Below are 25,338 nucleotides of genomic sequence, written 5' to 3'. Positions count from 1 at the left end.
GCACCATGTCGTCACCCACCCCAGGTGTGCAGCACCATGTCGTCACCCACCCCAGGTGTGCAGCACCATGTCGTCACTCACTCCAGGTGTGCAGCACCATGTCGTCACCCACTCCAGGTGTGCACCACCATGTCGTCACCCCCATAGCCTCCCCATGCCCACCAAAATGGCCCTTACACATAAGGAAAAAAACCACCACATACTCACCTCGTCCCGTTCCCTGTCAGTGTGCTTCTCTTCCTGCCTCCGGTGCGCGGACTCTCCGGAGTAAACAGCTGGCGCGATGACGTCATTTCATCGTGTCAGCTGTTTCACACACAGATGTGGCCCCCGGGTCGCACTTTGCCCAGATGTTCTCTATAATGTGGATGTGATCCTCTGCAATGTGGATTTGAACCTCTGTAATATGAATGTGACCCTCTGTAATGTGGATGTGACCCTCTAGGTTACAGTGTGCCACAGCCCACAGGCCAGTCTGAGTCCCACTCCTACGCCAGTCCCTGCTGCCTAGTGCCTGCGCCCTGTGGTAAGTGGTGTCCAAGCCCAATATTATCCCTATTTGACAACTGGGTGCTATCCCTGAGGGTGCTTCGGTACTGTAGCGCATAGGACACTATAGCTGATTGTAAAGCATATATATACAGTATATACAGCTCTGGCAAAAATCAAAAGACCACTTTAAAATGTTCAGTTTGTCTGATTTTTCTCTTTATAGGTATATTTTTGAGTAAAATGTAAATTGCTGTTTTAGGCAATGTGCACACGTTGCGGAATTGCTGCGGAAATTTCTGCGGGAATTCCGCAACTCCCTGCCGTGGGAAATACGCTAGAATTCCGCATGTGTATTTCCCGCGTTTTAACTAGCGTTCTCCAAGCGATCTGTAGCTTCGCTTGGAAAACTGATTGACAGGTTGGTCACACTCGTCAAACATAGTGTTTGACAAGTTTGACCGACTTCTTACTATTCAGGCTGCCTATGCAGCATCAGTATTAAAAAGATATAAAGTTAAAAATAATAAAAAAAATGGTGTTTTTCTCACCTTCCGGAGTCCCACGCAACGTCACCAGGTCTCAGCGATGCTCCCGGCAAGTCCAGTTCCCAGTGATGCCTTGCGACAATGACCTTTGATGACGTCGCAGTCTTGCGAGACTGCTACAGTAAGGTCATTGTCGCAAGGCATCGCTGGGAACTTGACTTGCCGGGAGCATCGCTGAGACCTGGTGACGCTGCGAGTGACTCCGGAAGGTGAGAATTTCACCATTTTTTATTTTCATTTGTATTTTTACAGGGATATGGTACCCGGAGCCTGGAGGAGAATCTCCTCTCCTCCACACCCTGGGTACCATCCGCACATTTTCCGCTTACTTTGCGAATGATGGCCTTAGCCACATGCGGAAAGTAAGTGGAACAATGCATTCCTATGTGTGCGGAATTCCCGCGATTCTGCACAAAGAATGAGCATGCTGCGTATTTTTCCGCAATGCCATTCCGCCGCAGAAAAATACGCAGCATTAGCACAGCATGTGCAGAATGCCATAGGATTGCATGGGATGCTTTTTTTTTTGCGTTTTCACGGCAAAATCGCGCACTAAGAAACACCACGAAAACTCAAAAAAAGGTACGTGTGCACACAGCCTTATTCTTTAAACTACTGACAACATGTCTCTGAATTTCCAAGCAATAAATTTTGTATTTTTTTTCTGAAAATGAGAAATGGTCAAAACTAGAAAAAATAATTCAGTGCTTGCAGACCTCAAATAATGCAAAGAAATCCAAGCTCATAATCATTTAGAAACAACAATATTAATGTTTTAACTCAGGAAGAGTTCAGAAATCAATATTTTGTGGAATAGCCATGATTGTTAATCACAGCTTTCATGTGTCTTGGCTGCTGTCCACCAGTCTCTCACTCTGCTTTTGGGTGACCTTATGTCACTCCTGGTACAATAGTGTAAGCAGTTCTTCTTTGTTTGATGGCTTGTGACTATCCATCTTCCTCTTGATTACATTCCAGAGGTTTTCAATGGGGATCAGGTCTGGAGAATGGGCCGGCCATGACCGGGATTTGATGTGGTGGTCTCTTAATTTTTTTTTTTTATAAATATATACTGTATATATATATATCACAGCGCTGAAAATATGGGGCTGAGATATCAGCTGGTTGTATAGGCACTACTACAACCACTAGCGATAATTTAGTAAAATTATTATAGTATTACCATGTAGTGACGGTGGTGGTATAGCGTGCCGAGGGTTCAGAGAGCTGGGCCTGCAGGCAGCATGGCAGGACTTGTGCTGATATCAATTTATGGTATGCTGTGGACCCCTGGCTGACACGCTGATATGAAGCAAATGAGAGAAATACATTTGTTAATTGAGCACTAAGGCTAGTTTCACACTAGCGTTTCTGCCCGCAGCACACGGCGCCGCTAAGCCCCGCCCCCTTCCGTCATCTCCGCCTAGTGTCGCACAGCGCTGCATGTGATCTGCACACCCTATCTTTAGCATAGGGTGCGCTGGCCGTGCGCTAGTAGGATTTTGAGTGCGCTGCGCCCTTTTGACGGTGCTCCGAGCGCACCAAAATGCAACATGGTGCGTTCAGCGCGCATCGGTGCACCGTCAAAAGGGCGCAGCGCAAGCAAAATCCTACTAACGCACCCTATGCTAAAGATAGGGTGTGCAGATCGCATGCAGCGCTGTGCGACACTAGGCGGAGATGACCGGAGGGGGCGCGGCAGGGGGCGGGGCTTAGCGGCGCCATGCGCTGCAGGCAGAAACGCTAGTGTGAAACTAGCCTTACTTATGTTTTCAGTGGTTATACACTAACAGAGCCTTTTTTCTATTGATAAGTATTTATTGTTCCTCAACCATTTTTATGAAATGGGTTGTTAGAAGGTGTACCTCTGCCGCACATGAGCTATACTCAAGTGCTACTACAGGAGACCCAAGCCTTAAGATGGGCCGCGGCCCGCGTCACAGTGGGCCACTGCATTGTGCCAAAGAAGAAAAAAAAAACACAAGCTTTCCTTAATAGCCTGTGGAGCGGGGAAGCACGGAAGCCATAGATTCGTCATGGATAATAATGAAGAGATGAAAGAAGGATTTTCCAGCTTCCAAAAAAAATTCCAATTTATTGTAGCTAAAGCAACATGAAAAAATAGACAGCAGCTCACATGGTGTGAGATAAGGCTACGCGTTTCGAACAGAACACTGTTCTTTCTCAAAGCTGCTCAATGCTGAGAATAGCGTGATTAAATACTTGCTGCAACCAATGAACACGGTGCAGCAATCACATGGTGAATAATTAGTGAATCACATAAAATCACAAAAGACATCAATACAAATGCATACAAATTTACACATCATAACAAGGAAAAATGCATATTAAATACAATAAGTGAGTAAAGATGAAAGAAAAAAAAGAAAAAAACTCCTTTTTCCTTATAGAATATACAAACAGATCTAGTAATGGAACATTGTCTCCTTTCTTGCATTCAGACCGTTAGGATAACAGGTATTAAGACAAAATATCCAGTATGCTTCACGCATCATGAGCCGTCTTCTATTATCTCCTCCTCTTGTCTGTATATTCAGTCTCTCAATGCCAAAAACCTGAAGAAACGCTGTGTCTCTATGATGATGATGATTAATAAAGTGCTTAGATGCAAATGACATCGAGCGATTCCCACTAGTGGAAGAAACAATGTCAGTGATGTGTTCAGAGATACGAAATTTTAACATTTTTCCTTGTTATGATGTGTAAATTTGTATGCATTTGTATTGATGTCTTTTGTGATTCACTAATTATTCACCGTGTGAGTGCTGCACCGTGTTCATTGGTTGCAGCAAGTATTTAATCACGCTATTCTCAGCATTGAGCAGCTTTGAGAAAGAACAGTATTCTGTTGAAACGCGTAGCCTTATCTCACACCATGTGAGCTGCTGTCTATTTTTTCATGTTGTTTTATCCACAGTAAATTGGAATTTTTTTTGGAAGCTGGAAAATCCTTCTTTTATCTCTTCATTATTGGCCACTGCATCGTGCTTGCCCCCCAGGCTAAAATTTGCCAGCCAGCCCCTGTGACTTGTGGTTTTGCATTTGCAGTGAGACAGAAAAACACTGCTAGCAGCGGGTTTTTTGTTGTTGCTGCAAGTAACGCATTTGCCGGATCGCGGTAAAACCGCAAGTGCCGCACATGTCCACAAGTCCTATAGGGATGAATGAGGCCGAGCGCAGTGTTGCTGTAAGTGATCCATTACGCGGCATATGCGGAGAAACTGCCGGATCTGCCACGAATGGCAAAAATTGCTGACGTGAAAGTAGCCTAAGTCACTGCCGACAGTGTCTGCATTAGGCCGGGGTCAGACATGCGAGAAACTTGCACGAGTTTCGCATGTCAATACCCGGTACTGCCGCCGGAACTCTGACAGGAGCGTGTGGCTCCATGTATTTCTTTGCAGCTGGCAGCTGCATGCTCCGGTCCCGAGTGCCGGTGGCAGTGAAGCGATGGCCGGGGAACCACCACGGTGCAGGGAGACTACGGTACACAAGATGAGGTGCAAACAACAAAGGGTAAATTTTTTGGAAGGCAAGGAATGAAGTGGATAAGCAAGTGGTATGCAATGGCAAAAGATGGTTTATAAGAGTTTGTATTCTTTAGCTGGGCCGTCAAATAGCACGGTGCTCCAGCTATTACAGGATCAATATATATCATACAGGCAAAACCAAACAATAAACAAAGAATGATGCTGCTGTAAGTGTAGTCTCCCTGGCCCCTACTAAAAAGGCCACACGGCTGCCGTGTTCTGTTTGTTGAAGCCTACACTAGGCCCTGATAACAAACTCACGGTGATGTTGGGGACTCAGGTCCAGTCCCGGGGGGGCCCCAACAGTCTTGAACGGTGGTGCACACGTCTGTCTGGCAGATAAGTGAAATGTGGTCTTGTCCTTGCTTCAGAGTCCTGGAGGTGCTTCTGGAAACTAAATCCCATTCTCGATCTCTTCGTGGCTTCTCAAAATAGCACAGGACAGCCACCTTTGCTACACCTGAAGAGTCTGTTCAATATCACAAGTCCACTTAGTCTCAGACTGTGTGACCTTTTTACACAGCTCCATGCACAGCAGCTCTCAGCAGCAGCTTCCAGCTCACACGCTCTCACAGGCTCATCTCCTCCCCTCCTCAGCCTTGGGCAGTTCAGTAACATAGTCCTTTACAGGGGGGAGCAAATCATTTCATCTCACCAGACAAGGGGGTGCTGTCTCTTAAAGTTGCAGCGTGTTTCTTACTGTCCATAACAGCACCACCCCCTTACATGCCTTCCTACTTATTGATGGTCATCCTCAGCCATAACAGCATCAAGGTCAAGGTGCAATGAAGGAACGTGCAATGTGGAAACAGCACCTATAGAGGAGGGAACAAAGTCAGAAAAACAGACAGAGTACACTGTTCTACGTATCAGACTGGTGGAACCCCTGCAGTAGACCTCTGGGATCTCTGAAGTTCTTGGCTATCAGGCAAGGCTTGACTATCTTCCAGAGGAACACTTGCTGCACGAGTCGTAGTGAGCTCTTGTCGGGTCTCGTCCTCATGTGGTGGTAGTGGTACATCCATGGGATTACCATCTCTGTACGGCTGAGAACCCTCCGCTGTGTCAGGGACGGTCCACCACTCATCATCGATTTCACGATCAGGCAAGAAAGATTCAGGAAGAGGAGTAGCGCCTTCAGACGGCAATGGCGCAGAACAGACCTCAGACCGGCAGGGCCGCAGCATATTTCTGTGAAGTACCCTAGGGGCGGACACCCCACTTTCAATCTGCACCTTGTAGATCGGGCCGTCACCATACACTCTCTCGATTACTCTGTAAGGATGTACTTCCCATCTCTCACTTAGTTTTCCCTTGGGGCGTTTCTCTCTGACTAATACTCGGTCCCCGGGTTGGAGCGGTATCTCTTGAGTCGGTTTACGGCCCGTGTGGTTTTTTTCCTGCAACTGCTGACCCGCCAACCGCCATATCATTTGTAATTGTTGCCGATGCTCTTTCATCCATGAAGTGACAGTTCGCTCCATCAGCTTCTCTGGCTGTTCCAAATTCAGCTCAATGATTTCTCGTCCAGCTCTTCCAACCAGCAGTATATATGGGGTGTAACCTGTGGTGGAGTGGACCCGATTGTTGTAGGTCCAGACCAACCCTGTCAGGTAGTCTTTCCAACATGACTTCTTATCCTCCTCCAACATTCTCAGCATTTGAAGTAGGGTTTGGTTGAAGTGTTCACATGCTCCATTGCCTTGAGGATGGTAAGGGGTGGTCTGGGACCGCTTGATGCCATACATAATTTACAGTTCTTCCATCACCTTGCCTTGGAAACATGTGCCTTGGTCAGAGTGGATGTGCTTTGGGCACTCATACACCTGGATGAAGTCTTGACAGATGGCCCGCATCGCCAACTCAGCAGTCTGATCTCTAGTCGGGGTGACTACTGCGAACTTGGAGAAATGATTGGTCATCACCAAACAGTTCTGTAGCCCCCGGGCCGAGTGTCCCACAAGGAGATAGTCGATCATCAAGACTTCTAGCGGTTCCTTAGTTTGTATGGTCTGGATGGGTGCCCTTTGTTTGGTACTCTTGATAAGGTCACATACTCGACATTGCCAGCAAAACTCTTCCACCACAGACTACAACCGGGGGTAGTATACATACCGCTGTAACCATTGGTAGGTCTTTGTGGGCCCGAAGTGAGCTCCAAATTCGTGGGCTTCTTTAGCTACTTGAGCCATTTTTCCTGGGATGACCACCTGCCACATTGCTTCCATATCTTTTGGCTATTGTCTCTTACGATATAACACTGATTCTCGCACTTCCAGTCTATCCCACTGGTGTAAGACACTTCATCTCAGCATCCAGATCATCTCTTTCTTGTTTGCTAGGCTTCCACTTCCAAGTTACCCACCATTGCGTCTGTCTCAGCCCTTCATCTTCATCCTGAACATGTCCCCATTCCTCATTGGTTCTCCCCAGGGACCGGGGTAATGCGTAGGCCTCCCTACTTGACTGGGCCGCAACCACTGGGGGCTTAAACTTACAAAAGTCTGGTTTTTTTTCCTCTTCAAGTTGTTCATCGAGATCCCCACTGGAGTCTCCACAGTCACTCTTGACAGCCCGTCAGCATTTATGTTTTCGGTAGCAGAGCGATAACGGATGGTAAAGTCAAACTTGGCTAGGTGAGCCACCCACCGTTGTTCTAAGGCCCCAATTTAGCATTCTCTAGGTGGGCCAGGGGATTATTGTCTGTTCGAACTTGATTCTTGGTCCCTGTCCGGAAGCCTGCTAACTTCTCTGTCATGGCCCACACTAGGGCCAGGAGCTCTAACCAGAAGGAGCTGTAATTGTGGGGGTTTCTTTTGCTGTCCTGCAGGGACCTACTGGCATACCCGATGACTCTCTCATATCCATCCTGTATCTGAGAGAGTACTGCACCGAGCCCATGAAGGCTACTGTCTGTGTAGAACAGGAACGGTTGATCGAAATCTGCGTAGGCCAAAATCGGGGCTGAAGTAAGGGCATTCTTTATGGCCTGGAAGGCCTCATCCTGTCTCTGGGACCAAGGGAGGCACTGGTTTTTCGGCACACCAGCAGTCCTCCTCAGCAGCTCGTTCAGAGGACCCTGTTGTTAATTCTCTTTCTGGGCTCCCTCTGGTGGTTAATGGAGGTAGTGGAGCTGATTTGATTGACAGAGGCTTACCACCTGATAATGAGGACAACGATTGGAGATCTGAGGCTTCAGAATGGGATTTAAGACAGCCGATGCCCTCGGCTGGTGATTTTTGCTGCCTTGCCTCCTGTGGTCTGACGTATCCAGCTCTTTCCCTGCATTGTCCAGCTAAGTGATTAATTTGCTTTTATGTTTGCATTTGTTCAGGTTCTGTCTATTCCTGCTTTGTACGGGTCGGCCAGCTCCGGCTGGGGCTGTGCTGCATCACCGCCATATGTTGTTGCTTGTGCCAGTTTGTTTTTTCCTCCTGGTATGTTGGTCTCTGTTGCTTTGCTTTCAGAATCTACCAGAGTACTGATATAGTGGGAGGCAACGTCGTGTGACTTCAGGGTTTTTTGCGTCAGTCGTGTTGGACATTTTGCAGGGTTTTTTGTGCGTGATTGCAGACAGTATCTATCCTTTCCTGTCCTGTCTAGTCAGTGTGGGCCCCTTCATTTGCTCAGACTATTTTCCTACCTGCGTTTGTGTTTTCATCTTGTCTCACCGACAATATATGTTTGGGGGCTATCTATTCCTTTGCGGTCTGCTCTGGGGCAGTTTAGATTTCCCCTTTCTTGCTTTAGGCTTAGTTAGCTCTCCGGCTGTGCTGAGGCATCTAGGGCATCATAGGCACGCTCCACGGCTACTGCTAGTTGTGTGGATAGGATCCGCTGAGTTACCAACCTCTCTGGTGTTCTGTGGCTCAGCTCAGGCCTGCTTTCTCCTCAGTGACCCATTCATAACAGGACCCGCCACCTTCGCGAAGTCTGTGACAAACTGGTGGTAGTACCTGGCGAGCCCAAGAAAGGCCTGGGGGTTCTCTCTCTGTTCGAGGGACTGGCCACTTCTGGATAGCAGCCACTTTTTCTGGTGAGGGTAGAACTCCATCTTGTGACACTATGTGGCCAAGGTACTCGATATCCCTCTTGAAGAGGTGGCATTTCTTTGGCTTCCCCTTCAGGTTATGAGCCCGCAGTCTTCCGAGTACCTGTCCAAGCCGGGCAAGGTGCTCTTCGAACGAGGCAGAAAAAACAATGATGTCATCCAGATAGATCAGGGTAGTTTCAAAATTTAAGTCTCCCAAACACTTTTCCATCAGCCGTTGAAACGTGCCCGGAGCATTGCAGAGCCCGAAGGGCATCCGGTTAAACTCAAAGAATCCCATAGGGAGGATAAAGGCGGTTTTTGCTTTGTCTTTCTCTGCCACGGCTACTTGCCGGTATTCACTTGCTAGGTCCAAGGTGGAGAAGTACTTGGCTTTCCCCAACACTGTCAAGGATTCTTCGATGCGGGGTAACGGATATCAGTCTTGCACAGTGCAGGCATTGCGTTTCCTGTAATTTACACAGAACCGGATGGTCCCATCCTTTTTCTTGATGAGCACCACCGGGCGGCCCAAGGGCTCTGACTACTCTACACTATTCCTGAATCCAGTATATGCTTCAGTAATGTCTTCATCTCTTGGTACATCTTGGGCAGGATCTGCTGGTATCGTTCTCGAATTGGACGAGCTTCCTAGGTCGATATCTCGCGCGTGATGGCTTCAGTACAGCCGAAATCTTCGGCGTGATGGGCAAATGTGGCCTGATTTTCCCGCAGCATAGCTTCTATCTCTTGCACATGCTCAGGGCCTAGAGCCTTCACATCCACTTCCTTTTGATCTAGGATGACCCGTCCACTCCACTCCGGGGATGGCGTCTCTTCGGCTCCCACAGCAACTGCTAGGGTCCACCCCGCACCTTCTATCGGTGATAAAGAAGACATCTCCTTCTGTCTCACCACTACACTCTTATGTAGCTATACCAGGGCCAGATCTGACCCTCGTGACAAGGTGACCTCCCCAGGGCCCACATTCAAAGCTCTTATGGGGACATGTCCTCGCTGGACCGCAGCTATCGTACGAGCTATCATGACTTCTTGGTCCACTCCTCCGCCTACAACAGGCTGAACAATTACTTCCAACCCGTCGGGTTGCGATGAGTCCCCACTGGAAGGTGTAATATATTTTCTCGCTCGGGAGGCAGATTACAGGCTCTTTCCCAGGCCAATTTTGGTCCATTTTGGTTTCGTTTTTGTAGGTTTTTTCGTGCGTCTGTAAAAAGGGCATGAAACTCTGACAACATTGTTTTGAGCTGTGACCTAGGAGTCAGAAATGCTTCCAGTGGCGATCCCCATGATGTTCCCGTGTCACTTGAGCAGTTTTCCCATGACTTTCAAAGGACCCCCGGGGGGGATCGCGGTAAAAATGCTCGGATCTCCCATAGACTTACATTGGGCTTGTTGTTCTGTCTGAGAACCCGAGTATTCCAATTTGCTTGACCCGAGCATTTTAGTGCTCGCTTATCACTATTAGGAAGTTATAAGGGTTAAAAGGTAAACAGCGATTTCTCATTTTTACAACACCATTTAATTTTAGGGACCACATCACATTTGAAGTCACTCTGAGGGTCTATATGATAGAAAACACTTAAAAAGTGACACCATTCTAAAAATGTACCTCTCACGGTGCTCAAAACCGCAATCAAGAAGTTTATTAACCAGAGCTCGGAAGGGAAGGAGCGACGTTTGACTTTTTCAACGTAAAAGTGGCTGGAATTGAGATCGGATGCCATGTCGTGCCTAAACAGTGGAAACCCCTCTCAAGTGACCCCATTTTGGAAACTAGACCACCCAGGGAACTTATCAAGATGTGTGGTGAGCACTTTGAACCCCCAGGTGTTTCACAGAAGTTTATAACACCCGGGCGTGAAAATAAAACAATCATATTTTTTCCACAAACATGATCTTTTAGTCTCTAATTTTTTATTTTCCCAAGGGTAACAGGAGAAATAGGACCCCAAAAGTTATTGTGCATTTTTTCCTCAGTATGCTGATATTCCATATGTGGGAGAAAACTAATGTATGGGCACATGACGGGGCTCGGAAGGGAAGAAGTGACATTTTGGAATGAAGACTTTGGTCTGCAGGCATCATGTTGCATTTGGAGAGCCCCTGATGTGCCTAAACATTGGAAATCCCTCACAAGTGACCCCATTTTGGAAACTAGACCCCCAGTGAACTTATCTAGATGTGTGGTGAGTAGGGATGAGCGAAACGGGTCGAAAAATTTCAAAAGTCGCCGACTTTTGGCAAAGTCGGGTTTCATGAAACGAAACCCGACCCTAGGATGAGGTCGGCCACGAGGTCGGCGACTTACGCGCCAAAGTCGCGTTTCAAAAGTTTGTTTTGCGCTCTTTTTCAGCCAATCAGGATCCACGGACACTGTGGGCAACGTGATGACATAGGCACGGGTCACCACCATCTTTCAGAAGGGCATGCAAGTGATTGGCTTGCTTTGGTGGGCGTCACAGGGGGTATAAAAGGGCGTGCACGCCGACCGCCATCTTACTTCTGCCGATCTCAGTATAGGGAGAGGTTGCTGCTGATTCTGTAGGGAGAGCGTTAGGCAGGGAAGAAGACAAAAAAACTGCTTCTGCTGCTAGCGATTTGGCCTGCACAACACACCAGTCACTGTGTGTGCAGTGCAAGGGGAGGCTATATTGTGGTGTATCAGTGGTGTTGGTTGTTGGGCTGCCTTTTAAGGCTTCCTGACAGGCTGGCATTGCTGTTTACCCACTGCTCTGCAAACTGCTTTTTTAAAAGCAATCCAATCTCCCTTATCCTCGAGTCACTTTTGTCACAGCTGTGCCATCGAGCCTGTGACATAGCGCTCAGATATCAGTGGGCCTCACACAATCCAAAAGTGTCCAGTGTCCACAAGTGTCTGCAGAAATTCAAAATCTCCCTTATCCTCTAGTCACTTTTGTCACAGCTGTGCCATCGAGCCTGTGACATAGCGCTCAGATATCAGTGGGCCTCACACAATCCAAAAGTGTCCAGTGTCCACAAGTGTCTGCTGAAATTCAAAATCTCACTTATCCTCTAGTCACTTTGGTCACAGCTGTGCCATCGAGCCTGTCACATAGCGCTCAGATATTCATTGGGCCTCACACAATCCAAAAGTGTCCAGTGTCCACAAGTGTCTGCTGAAATTCAAAATCTCACTTATCCTCTAGTCACTTTGGTCACAGCTGTGCCATCGAGCCTGTCACATAGCGCTCAGATATTCATTGGGCCTCACACAATCCAAAAGTGTCCAGTGTCCACAAGTGTCTGCTGAAATTCAAAATCTCATTTATCCTCTAGTCACTTTGGTCACAGCTGTGCCATCGAGCCTGTCACATAGCGCTCAGATATTCATTGGGCCTCACACAATCCAAAAGTGTCCAGTGTCCACAAGTGTCTGCTGAAATTCAAAATCTCACTTATCCTCTAGTCACTTTGGTCACAGCTGTGCCATCGAGCCTGTCACATAGCGCTCAGATATTCATTGGGCCTGACACAATCCAAAAGTGTCCAGTGTCCACAAGTGTCTGCTGAAATTCAAAATCTCACTTATCCTCTAGTCACTTTGGTCACAGCTGTGCCATCGAGCCTGTCACATAGCGCTCAGATATTCATTGGGCCTCACACAATCCAAAAGTGTCCAGTGTCCACAAGTGTCTGCTGAAATTCAAAATCTCACTTATCCTCTAGTCACTTTGGTCACAGCTGTGCCATCGAGCCTGTCACATAGCGCTCAGATATTCATTGGGCCTCACGCAATCCAAAAGTGTCCAGTGTCCACAAGTGTCTGCTGAAATTCAAAATCTCACTTATCCTCTAGTCACTTTGGTCACAGCTGTGCCATCGAGCCTGTCACATAGCGCTCAGATATTCTTTGGGCCTCACACAATCCAAAAGTGTCCAGTGTCCACAAGTGTCTGCTGAAATTCAAAATCTCACTTATCCTCTAGTCACATTGGTCACAGCTGTGCCATCGAGCCTGTCACATAGCGCTCAGATATTCATTGGGCCTCACACAATCCAAAAGTGTCCAGTGTCCACTAGTGTGAGCAGAAATTCAAAATCTCCCCTGTCCTATAGACACCTTGTACCTTGTTTTACATTACTATATAGTTTGTTGGATTTTGTCTACATTTTTACCAAAAATGAGGAAGGCTGGTGGAAGAGGCCGTGGAATTGGGCGGGGGTTGGCAGCTGGTAATGATGGTGTTGGTGGTGGATCTGATGGTAGTGGCAAGAGCAAAATAGGACCGAATGCAGGAGGTGTTGAGCCTGCGTCATCGTCTGGCTCCATAAGGCTTCGAAGGCTTAGTTTTCTAGGAGTTGGCAAACCGCTTTTAAAGCCAGAGCATCAGGAAAAAGTTTTGTCTTACATTGCTGACTCAGCCTCCAGCTCTATCGCCTCCTCTTCTTCAGTTGTAAAAAGTAAAAGCACTGAGTCGTCATTGGAGGCTCATGTTCATGAACCACACCTTTCCTTGTGTCCTTCACCCCAACCAAGATTGAAGGATGACGCAGGCCATACTACTGATTACTCCATGGAGCTGTTTTCACATACCATGCCTGGATTATCAAGTGAAATGGTGAATTACCCAGGCCAAGATGAATCTGACATGGAGTGCACTGATGCACAGCCGCTGATGGATGATTCTGCTGGTACATTCACTCAGAGCACTACATTGTCCTCGCAGTGTACAGAGCCAGATTCTGACCCTGATGAGACTCAGGTGCCCCTTCCCGCACACTATACCACCATACACGGTGACACAGAGGAAGGTGCACATGACATTGAAGAGGAGGTGATGGATGACCCAGTTGTTGACCCAGATTGGCATCCATTGGGGGAAGAGGGTGCTGCTTCCAATAGCTCAGATGAGGAGCATCCACAGCAGACATCGACATCGCAACAGCTGTTATCCGGCAGGCCCGGAGCACTCCAAAGACAGGTTCCAAAAATCAAAAGAGTTGCTGGACAGCTTGTCCAGAGGGTCAAAAGATCACAGCGTGCTAGGCCGCAAAATGTCTGCCAAAGTAGGAAGAGTGCAGTGTGGCACTTTTTTGAACAAAATCCTCATGATCAGGCCAAGGTTATCTGTAAGAAGTGCGCAAAGACCTTTAGCCGAGGGAAAAATCTGAAAAATTTGAATACCAGTTGCATGCTTAGACATTTAACCAGCATGCACTTGCAAGCGTGGACACAACACCAAACCTCAAGTGCCACATGTGCAACTGATCACAACGAAGGTAGTCAGCAATGCTACATTGTTTCCCCCACTGTAAGCCCACCGGTTAGCACAGCAGCAAATGTTGAGGTGTCGTTGCAAGGCCACAGCAGTCAGGGAATCCCACTGTTATATCAACGAAAGACTGATTCTAGGCCATCAGAAAGAACACCAACTCCATCACCATCATCAACCCTCTCTCAGTCCGCCCTGTCCACCGCTACTTCCACCATATGCAGCTCTCAAGTCCAGCTCACCCTCCCAGACACTAAGAGTAGGTCAAGAAAGTACTCAGTCTCTCATCCGCGTACACTGGGTTTGAACGCCCACATTGCCAAACTAATCTCGTTTGAGATGATGCCCTTTCGGTTGGTGGAAAGCGCAGCTTTCCGCGAACTCATGGCCTATGCAGTACCATGCTATGACCTACCCAGTCGCCACTTCTTCTCTCGCAAAGCCATCCCAGCCCTCCACCATCATGTGAAAGACCGCATTGTCCATGCACTCAAGCAGTCAGTGAGCGGAAAGGTGCACCTCACAACTGATGCATGGTCCAGTCGGCATGGCCAGGGCCGTTACGTGTCCATCACTGCGCACTGGGTTAATGTGGTGGATGCAGGGTCCACAGGGGACAGCGGTGGTGGGACAGTGCTGCCTAGCCCACGGTATAGGAAACAGTTGGCTGTAGGCGTTCGACCCTCCTCCTCCTCCTCCAGAAGCGAAAGCTCGTCCACAGAGCGCAGTCGTACGAGCACTCCATCTGCAGCTGCCACTGTTGCACACGAGGTGTCCCCCTATCGAGCAGCTAGTGGAAAGCGTCAGCAGACTGTGTTGCAGATGATGTGTTTGGGCGACAGACACACCGCCGAGGTGCTGGCCGAGTACTTTCAGCGACAAACTGAGTCATGGCTGGGCAGTGTACATCTTGAGGCAGGCAAGGTACTTAGTGATAACGGGCGTAATTTTGTGGCAGCCATAGCTCTTTCAAAACTCAGCCACATACCTTGCTTGGCTCACACTTGAACCTGGTGGTGCAGTGCTTCCTCAAAAATTATCCAGAGTTAACAGCCCTGCTCCAGAAGGTGCGAAGACTGTGCGTGCACATCCGCCGGTCGCCTGTACACTCCGTTCGTATGCAGAAGCTGCAGCGATTGCTCCACCTTCCCAACCACCGCCTCATTATCGACATTGCAACAAGGTGGAACTCCACCCTGCACATGGTGGAGCGGCTGTGCGAGCAGAGGCAGGCCATAATGCATTTGTGGGAGGATACACGGCCAGGCACTTTGAGAGCAGACATGGAGTTGACCGGTGTGCAGTGGTCGAAGCTGAAAGACCTCTGTAAAGTCCTTCAGTGTTTTGCGGAATGCACACGGCTGGTAAGTGCAGACGACGCCATCCTAAGCATGAGCATCCCACTTATGCGTCTGCTCATGCAAACTTTGACGCACCTTAAGGAGCAGACTTCTGCAGCCAATGTTGATGAGGAGGAAGAGGAGGAGGGAATCCTTGATGACATTCAGCCATTGTCTGCTCAGGGACCTCTCCTGGACGAGGTGGAGGAAGAAGAGGAGGAGGAGGATGATGGGGATGATTACTTAGGGGAGGAGGATGCATCTCGTGTGGCAAGTGAAAATGTTGGCGTGGCAAGGTCTGGTACAGGGTTTGTGCGTGACTGGAGGGATGTGGATTTGCCAGAAAGTGCTCCTCCAACCAGCACTCGCAGTGCATCATTGACACCGGGAACATTGGCCCACATGTCAGATTATGCCTTGCAGATCCTAAAAAGGGACCCCCGCATTGCCAAAATGATGAACGATGACGACTACTGGTTGGCCAGCATCCTGGATCCACGCTATAAAGGCAAATTACAAAACATCATGCCACAGGAGAACCTTGACCTAATATTGGCTAATAAACAAGCAACTCTGGTAAATCGGTTGCTTGAGGCATTCCCAGCACACAGCAGCGGTGATGGTTCTCACACGAGCCGTACGGGCCGGGGTCAGCTTGGCAGAGGTGTTCGTGGTGCACACAGCAGAAGTGGCGTTGGAGACAGGGGTTTCATGACAATGTTGTGGACTGATTTTTCAAGTACCGCTCACACAACTGGTAATACTGCATCGATGGAAAGTGACAGGAGACAGCAGTTGTCAACTATGGTTACAAACTACTTTTCCTCCCATATCGATGTTCTCCCACACAGGTCATTCCCCTTTGACTATTGGGTCGCTAAACTGGACACCTGGCCTGAATTGGCACAATATGCCTTACAGGAGCTCGCTTGCCCAGCTGCAAGTGTGCTATCGGAAAGAGTCTTCAGTGCAGCTGGATCAATCCTGACAGAAAAAAGGACCCGTCTGTCAACCCAAAATGTGGATGATCTAACCTTCATTAAAATGAACCACGCATGGGTTTCCAAGGATTTTGTCCCACCTTCCCCTGATGACACATAGGGTGACAGAAAAATGGCTTGCTTTGGTCCACCTCTTCCTGGGACTTGACCTATTTCACCTTTTGCATCAGCTGAATGTCCAACATCAACATATGCCACTTTCTAAAACTCCCTAACTGTGCTGCCTCCCCCCCCCATGGCCGGGGTCACCACCTAGCGCACGACACCGTGCGAGTGCCGTTGCCCTGGACAGGTGGGTAGGCCGACTCTTGGGCGCGGGCACTGGCACAGGGTCCCTCATAGTGCAATCAAGTGTCTCTGACGGTGGTGGTGCACACCCGCCGTCAGACACACCGCCGTACTATGAGGGGCCCAGTGCCAGTACCGACGCCCACGAGTGGGCCCCCCTTGCTTGGGCAGGGCCCCAGCATTTGCAATCTTTACCTCTCCCTGCTCCTCCGCTGTGTAGTCTGGGCCGTCAAATCCATACTGGGCCTAACACCGTCTGAGCCTGCCTCCTGATGTATAGACATATATTTTGAATGTGTACGCTATCCATACATGTTATCTGGGGATACGGTACCCTTTCTCACCTTTGTGCAATCACGTGCAATCCATACTGGGCCTAACACCGTCTGAGCCTGCCTCCTGATGTATAGACATATATTTTGAATGTGTACGCTATTCATACATGTTATCTGGGGATACGGAACCCTTTCTCACCTTTGTGCAATCACGTGCAATCCATACTGGGCCTGACACCATCTGAGCCTGCCTCCTGATGTATAGACATATATTTTGAATGTGTACGCTATCCATACATGTTATCTGGGGATACGGAACCCTTTCTCACCTTTGTGCAATCACGTGCAATCCATACTGGGCCTGACACCGTCTGAGCCTGCCTCCTGATGTATAGACATATATTTTGAATGTGTACGCTATCCATACATGTTATCTGGGGATACGGAACCCTTTCTCACCTTTGTGCAATCACGTGCAATCCATACTGGGCCTGACACCGTCTGAGCCTGCCTCCTGATGTATAGACATATATTTTGAATGTGTACGCTATGCATACATGTTATCTGGGGATACGGAACCCTTTCTCACCTTTGTGCAATCACGTGCAATCCATACTGGGCCTGACACCGTCTGGGCCTGCCTCCTGATGTATAGACATATATTTTGAATGTGTACGCTATCCATACATGTTATCTGGGGATACGGAACCCTTTCTCACCTTTGTGCAATCACGTGCAATCCATACTGGGCCTAACACCGTCTGAGCCTGCCTCCTGATGTATAGACATATATTTTGAATGTGTACGCTATCCATACATGTTATCTGGGGATACGGAACCCTTTCTCACCTTTGTGCAATCACGTGCAATCCATACTGGGCCTAACACCGTCTGAGCCTGCCTCCTGATGTATAGACATATATTTTGAATGTGTACACTATGCTATCCATACATGTTATCCGGGGATACGGTACCCTTTCTCATCTTTGTGCAATCACGTGTAATCCATACTGGGCCTGAGAACGGCTGGCGAGCTGTTAAGCAAGCTACAGCACCTGTGGTTTGCACACGTAAGTTTTTCATTTTTTCAGGAATGACGGTTAGGCCTAATTCCGGAACTGCGGTTGACCTGCACTTACTGGGAAATCATCGTTCGTGGGTAATAATTGTAATCACAGATCCCCATCACTAACGTTGTTCAGCGGGTTATCTGCACCTGTAAACGACAAACGCTGGCCTTTACAGTGTAGCGCACATGCAGCCACGGACATGTAAGGGCATGACACACCAGTTATTGGCCAATCTCATGTGCCAGAGCCTCACGTGTCCCTCTAGCAAGCCGGACTCGGACCGCGGGGCATGACGGAGTCTCGTTCGTTAACGGAATTAAGCTTGCAATGTGTGCATCTGTTCTGTAGCTTGCATGGTTGAGGTTTCCCAGGTGGAGTCGAATTAAACCGTAGGCTCCACTCCTGGTGGTGCCCTTCTGGACATTCCTTTAAGGTTCAGCTTTGTGTACACTATGCTATCCATACATGTTATCCGGGGATACGGTACCCTTTCTCATCTTTGTGCAATCACGTGTAATCCATACTGGGCCTGAGAACGGCTGGCGAGCTGTTAAGCAAGCTACAGCACCTGTGGTTTGCACACGTAAGTTTTTCATTTTTTCAGGAATGACGGTTAGGCCTAATTCCGGAACTGCGGTTGACCTGCACTTACTGGGAAATCATCGTTCGTGGGTAATAATTGTAATCACAGATCCCCATCACTAACGTTGTTCAGCGGGTTATCTGCACCTGTAAGCGACAAACGCTGGCCTTTACAGTGTAGCGCACATGCAGCCACGGACATGTAAGGGCATGACACACCAGTTATTGGCCAATCTCATGTGCCAGAGCCTCACGTGTCCCTCTAGCAAGCCGGACTCGGACCGCGGGGCATGACGGAGTCTCGTTCGTTAACGGAATTAAGCTTGCAATGTGTGCATCTGTTCTGTAGCTTGCATGGTTGAGGTTTCCCAGGTGGAGTCGAATTAAACCGTAGGCTCCACTCCTGGTGGTGCCCTTCTGGACATTCCTTTAAGGTTCAGCTTTGTGTACACTATGCTATCCATACATGTTATCCGGGGATACGGTACCCTTTCTCATCTTTGTGCAATCACGTGTAATCCATACTGGGCCTGAGAACGGCTGGCGAGCTGTTAAGCAAGCTACAGCACCTGTGGTTTGCACACGTAAGTTTTTCATTTTTTCAGGAATGACGGTTAGGCCTAATTCCGGAACTGCGGTTGACCTGCACTTACTGGGAAATCATCGTTCGTGGGTAATAATTGTAATCACAGATCCCCATCACTAACGTTGTTCAGCGGGTTATCTGCACCTGTAAGCGACAAACGCTGGCCTTTACAGTGTAGCGCACATGCAGCCACGGACATGTAAGGGCATGACACACCAGTTATTGGCCAATCTCATGTGCCAGAGCCTCACGTGTCCCTCTAGCAAGCCGGACTCGGACCGCGGGGCATGACGGAGTCTCGTTCGTTAACGGAATTAAGCTTGCAATGTGTGCATCTGTTCTGTAGCTTGCATGGTTGAGGTTTCCCAGGTGGAGTCGAATTAAACCGTAGGCTCCACTCCTGGTGGTGCCCTTCTGGACATTCCTTTAAGGTTCAGCTTTGTGTACACTATGCTATCCATACATGTTACCCGGGGATACGGTACCCTTTCTCATCTTTGTGCAATCACGTGTAATCCATACTGGGCCTGAGAACGGCTGGCGAGCTGTTAAGCAAGCTACAGCACCTGTGGTTTGCACACGTAAGTTTTTCATTTTTTCAGGAATGACGGTTAGGCCTAATTCCGGAACTGCGGTTGACCTGCACTTACTGGGAAATCATCGTTCGTGGGTAATAATTGTAATCACAGATCCCCATCACTAACGTTGTTCAGCGGGTTATCTGCACCTGTAAGCGACAAACGCTGGCCTTTACAGTGTAGCGCACATGCAGCCACGGACATGTAAGGGCATGACACACCAGTTATTGGCCAATCTCATGTGCCAGAGCTTCACGTGTCCCTCTAGCAAGCCGGACTCGGACCGCGGGGCATGACGGAGTCTCGTTCGTTAACGGAATTAAGCTTGCAATGTGTGCATCTGTTCTGTAGCTTGCATGGTTGAGGTTTCCCAGGTGGAGTCGAATTAAACCGTAGGCTCCACTCCTGGTGGTGCCCTTCTGGACATTCCTTTAAGGTTCAGCTTTGCAACCATACTGCCCACGTAAAACAAACACTTTGCCTTCATGAACGCTGTTTGGAGGGTCATGACTCATGGGAATAACGCCGCCCAATCAGTTAACCTGCTAGAGAGATCCTTCGTTGCTCCCAAGCATGACATCACACTCCCTAGGAGGAAGGTAATGCCACTGTGGCGACCGTACTCCTGGGGGCGACACAAGTGCACTGATGCCCAGCCACTGCTCGATGAATCTGCTGGTACATTGACCCAGACCACTACATTCCCCTCGCACGCTACACGGCCTGAATCTGACCCTGATGAAACTCAGGTTACCCTTCCCATATACAGTTCCATCTTACACGGTGACAAAGAGGAAGCTGCAGATGAAAGTGCAGGTTCGGCCCACCCGCCATCAGACACACCACCGTACTATCAGGGGCCCTGTGCCAGTGCCGTCGCCAACGAGTGGGCCCCCCCTGCTTGCTCAGGATCACAGCACTTGCAAGGTTGAAATACTGTGCAGTGAGATGGAAGATGGGAACGACGAGGAGTCCAGACTAGTACAGGGATTCCCTAGCGAGGAGACTTATTTCATTGTTTTCAATGTTGGGACAGCAATTTTTGGGGAGCACTATACTCTGGAGAATGATAGATGGGGCCCACCATACACTGGAACATTCCAAAGGTGAACATCAGACACTGGAGCAGCATTTACAGGGCCCATTATACACTAGAGCATTAGAAATGGGGCCCATTATGTTTGGAGCATTATTTGGGCCCATAAGACAGTGGAGCTTCATCCATGGGGACCAACATATACTGTAGCATTATGTGGAGCTCATCATATACTGTTTCAAACATTATATGGGACCAATGATTCTGTATGGAGAAATAGATGGGCCTCGTCATGAGCTGTAAAAAGTGAAGTATTTTTCATTGTACTATACCGCTATTTCTCTGCCGTATCGGAGCATGATGAGTTGTGGTATGTGTTAAAGGGGCGCTCTTTCGCCCAGGGCACATGAAAACCTGGAGCCAGCCCTCCCCCCCAAAACTGTAGCCAAATAACCCCCATTTTTCAGTGCGTAACTTGTATTATGAAGTTAATTAAGGTTGACAAGCTTAAGTAAGAAGAATTGATGCTTTTGGCATTCAAATGGGCACTGTTGGTGTGTTTCCTGTCCTCCTCTCACTGCCGACTTTTATTCCCCATTGACTTACATTGGGTTTCGTGTTTCGGGACGACCCCGACTTTTCCCTATAATCGGACGATCTTGCTCGACCCGACTTTTGGAAAAGTCGGGTTTCACGAAACGAAACGCGACCCTAAAAAAACAAAAGTCGCTCAACTCTAGTGGTGAGCACTTTAAATCCCCAAATGCTTCACAGAAGTTTATAACGTAGAGCCGTAAAAATAAAAAATCATGTTTTTTTCCACAAAAATGATCTTTTTCCCCCTAATTTTTTTATTTTCCCAAGGGTAAAGTTGACATTTGACCCCAAACGTTATTTTACAATTTGTCGTGAGTATGCTTATACCTCACATGTGGGGGTAAACCACTGTTTGGGCACATGGCAGAGTTCAGAACGGAAGGAGCACCAGATTTTACTGTTATGGTTTGCACAGGTGTCATGACCCACTGGGAGAGCCCATGAGGTGCCAAAACAACAGAATCCCCAAAATGTGACCCCATTTTATGAACTACACCTTTCAATGAATTCATCTGGGGTGCAGTGATCATATTGACACCATGGGTGTGTCACAGAATTTTATACCATTGGGCAGTGAGGACATAATAACTACATTTTCACCACCAAAATTTTGTTTTAGTCAAAAATTTTACATTTTCACACAAGAAGTGGGTAAAAATGGCAACAAAGATTGTCCCACAATTTCTATTGAACGTGGCAATACCCCATACGTAGATGTACAGTGCTACTTAGCCATGTGGAGAGACACGGAAGGAACGAAACGCTATTTGTCTATTCAAGTGAATGGGTCTGTGCACATGTCAGTGTGTTTCCATGGGTTGTGTGTCCGTGGGAAAAACACGCTGATATGTCAGTTTATTAATGTCAGCACGGGCCACAAAACATCCAGCACACGTGCATACACATAACACATGGATGTTATCCATGTGAAATGCATTGGCGCCGGGGAAGAAGAGTTACAGTAAGCGTCGTTCCCGGCACTGGGTGATGAACACGGCTCTCATCATTCTCCCATGCTTGTGCCGATCGCCGGCAGAGCAGGGGAGAATGATGAGAGCCGTGTTCAGCACCCGGCGTCGAGGAACAGCGCTTACTGTAACACTTCTTCCCTGGCACCCGTAACTGTGCTACTGATGCGGCACACGTGTGCCGCAAGTATTGCACACACGGACACTGACATCTCCGGTACCAGAAATATCAGGACGTGTGAAAGAGGCCTTAGAGCGGGTTTTTTTGTTTGGCAGCTGTCACACACTAAAATATGCTTTTTATTGCAAAAAATAGTTTTTGCATCACCATATTTTGAGAGCTATAATTTTTCCATATTTTGGCCTACAGAGTCATGTGAGGTCTTGTATTTTGCGGGACGAGTTGATGTTTTTATTGGTACCGTTATCGGGCACATGACTTTTTTGATCGCTTTTTATTCCGATTTTTGGGAGGCAGAATGAACAAAATCCAGCAATTCATGAATTTCTTTTGGGGGGGGGAGTTTATACCGTTCCGCGTGTGTTAAAATTGATAAGGCAGTTTTATTCTTCGGGTCAGTACGATTACAGCGATACATCATTTATATCTTTTTTTATGTTTTGGCGCTTTTATACAATAAAACCTATTTTATAGAAAAAATAATTAGTTTTGCATCGCTTTACTCTGAGAGCTATAACTTTTTTATTTTTCTGGGGATGGAGCTATATGGCAGCTTTTTTTGCGGGACAAGATGATGTTTTGAAGGATCCAAATGTGGTTGATAGTCGGACTTGTTGGGGCAAAGAATTCCAGAGGATAGGGGCAATTCGGGGGAAGTCTTGGAGGCGGTTGGGTGAGGAGCGAATAAGTGTGGAGGAGAGAAGGAGGTCTTGGGAGAACCGGAGATTACGTGAGGGAAGGTATCGGGAGATTAGTTCAGAGACATATGGGGGAGACAGGTTATAGATGGCTTGTAGGTCAGTATTAGTGATTTGAACTGGATACACTGAGGGAATGGGAGCCAGTGAAGAGATTTGCAGAGGGGAGAAGCGGAGGAGTAGCGAGGAGAAAGATGAATTATTCAGGCAGCAGAGTTAAGGATGGACTGGAGAGGTGCGAGGGTGTTAGCAGGGAGACCACAGAAAAAGATGTTGCAGTAGTCGAGGCGGGAGATGATGAGGGCATGCACAAGCATTTTAGTAGATTGAGGGTTGAGGAAAGGACGGATTCTGGAAATATTTTTTTGAGCTGGAGGCGACAGGAGGTAGAAAGAGCTTGGATGTGCTGTTTGAAGGACAGGGCAGAGTCAAGGGTTACTCCGAGGCAGCGGACTGCCGGTACTGGGGAAAGCATGATGTCATTAACTGTTATAGATAGGTCTGGTAAGGAAGATCTGTGAGATGGAGGAAAAATGATGAGTTCAGATTTGTCCACCTTGAGCTTGAGGAAGTGAGTGGAGAAGAAGGTATGATGATAAAGCATTGTTTTTTGCCTTGTTTTTATTTTATGGTGTTCACTAAAGGGGTTAAGTAGTGGGACAGTTTTATAGGTGCGCATGACAGGAAGTTTCTCAGCTCTGGAGACCCGGGTGTCGTCATGACGACATCAGGTCTCCTTGGCAACGATCGGGACCCTGCGTCACACTGCTGGGTCTCTGATCCAAAGGCAGAGGGGCTGTTAGCCCTCTGCCTTCTCCCAGAATGCTGTGATCATGTTCGATTGCAGCATTTCTGGGGTTAAAGTGCCAGAAGTAGTGATGAGCGAACGTGCTCGCCACTACTCGTTACTCAACCGAGTATCACGGTACTCGGTGTACTCGGCGAACACCGAGCATTTACGGAATTACTCGGCAGGAACTCAGGTCTCCACCCAGCTTTTTTGGCGGACTTTAGAGACCCAATCACGATGCAGGGATTGTCTGCCAGGCAATGAAACGCCGCAGCCATCTTTGTTGTGGTCTTGCAGTGATTGGCTGGCCGCACAGCATCATCAGGGGTATAAGAGACCAGACGCCACTCTGCTCGGCGCTTTCAGCTCCAGATTGAGAAAGTGTAGGGAGAGCTGCTGCCGAGATAGGGTCAGATTTGGGGATTTATTAGTCAGTGTGGGTTCTACCTTCATAAAAAACTCAAATCCAGCTAAACCAACAGTCCTTCTAAGGACTAATTCTGGAGTATATAGGTTCCAGTGTTAGGCAGGCAGGGTAGAGTATGTCGCTCTATACATATCAGTGCAAGGCCTGCAGGCACTGTATGTGTGTTGTATATACATATCATTGCATACATCAAGAGGGTCCATTCCCTTCCTGTCTGCTGGTGCTGCTGCTGCTACCTATAGCATATATTGACCGTATATACCTAGCCCCAGGTGTAATTGGCTTGGAAAATTTTTTAGGCCAAGCTTAATAGAGCCACATATTTTACAGTGCGGTATATCTGTGACACACCTCATCCATCCGTCTGCTAAAAGGTTTGTCCTTTTTTGCCCTAAATTCAATTTTTTTTTTTGCTGTCTGTCACTGTACTTATATACAGCACTGTTTAGCCAAAAAAGCAAAAAATACAGGCCACACATTTGTCAGTGTGGTATTGTGGAGCCCCCAGGAGTACGGTTGCCACAGTGACCTTACCTCCCTCTAAGGGATAGTGATGTCATGCCTGGGAGTAAGGAAGGATTTCTTTATCATATAGTTCCAGCACACAACACTGTTCCCCCTCCTGGCCAGCAGAGGGAGCTCTGAACAGAACAGAAGAGGAGCTGCTGTCTGTGGTCAGGGGTGGGAAGTTAGAGGGTTGAAGTGTGGACAGGGAAGAGAGAGGATGGAGGAATAGAGAGCTGAAGGGATTGGAGCTAAAGGAGAGCTCATCCCCAGCTCAAGCGCAGAGACCGGACGCTGGAGTCCGAGGTTGTGTGGATACTAAAGGTCCCACAGCAGAAACTGGAGGAATAGAGGCTGTAAATGCTCTGTTCCCAACTGAGACTCGATGACACAGCAGCAACATGTGTGAGCCAGAGAAAAGTAGGCTACAGCTGCCTGTCATGCGACTGGAGTTCTAAGCAACGGACAGAAAGAGGAACTTGTGTGCAGTTTAGAACTGCAAGTACTTCAGAATAGCGCTAGAAAGGAGACCTCACAACCC

The 25,338-nt window shown here is 48.1% G+C and overlaps 1 long non-coding RNA gene across 1 annotated transcript in view; it reads left to right on the top strand.

Annotated features, from left to right (window-relative positions):
- The window catches only part of LOC141083569 (uncharacterized), a 98,196-nt gene that overhangs the window by 8,138 nt on the left and 64,720 nt on the right, over positions 1 to 25,338 (top strand). The window contains exon 2 of the long non-coding RNA XR_012230751.1: positions 446 to 526. This is a non-coding gene — a long non-coding RNA (uncharacterized lncRNA). The remainder of the gene's footprint in view (positions 1 to 445; positions 527 to 25,338) is intronic.

This window comes from Dendrobates tinctorius, unplaced genomic scaffold (genome assembly GCF_039654945.1).
Source record: "Dendrobates tinctorius isolate UK_male_01 unplaced genomic scaffold, ASM3965494v1 ptg000020l, whole genome shotgun sequence".
Classification (NCBI taxonomy): domain Eukaryota; kingdom Metazoa; phylum Chordata; class Amphibia; order Anura; family Dendrobatidae; genus Dendrobates; species Dendrobates tinctorius.
This window is presented reverse-complemented; position numbering and strand designations above follow the sequence as displayed.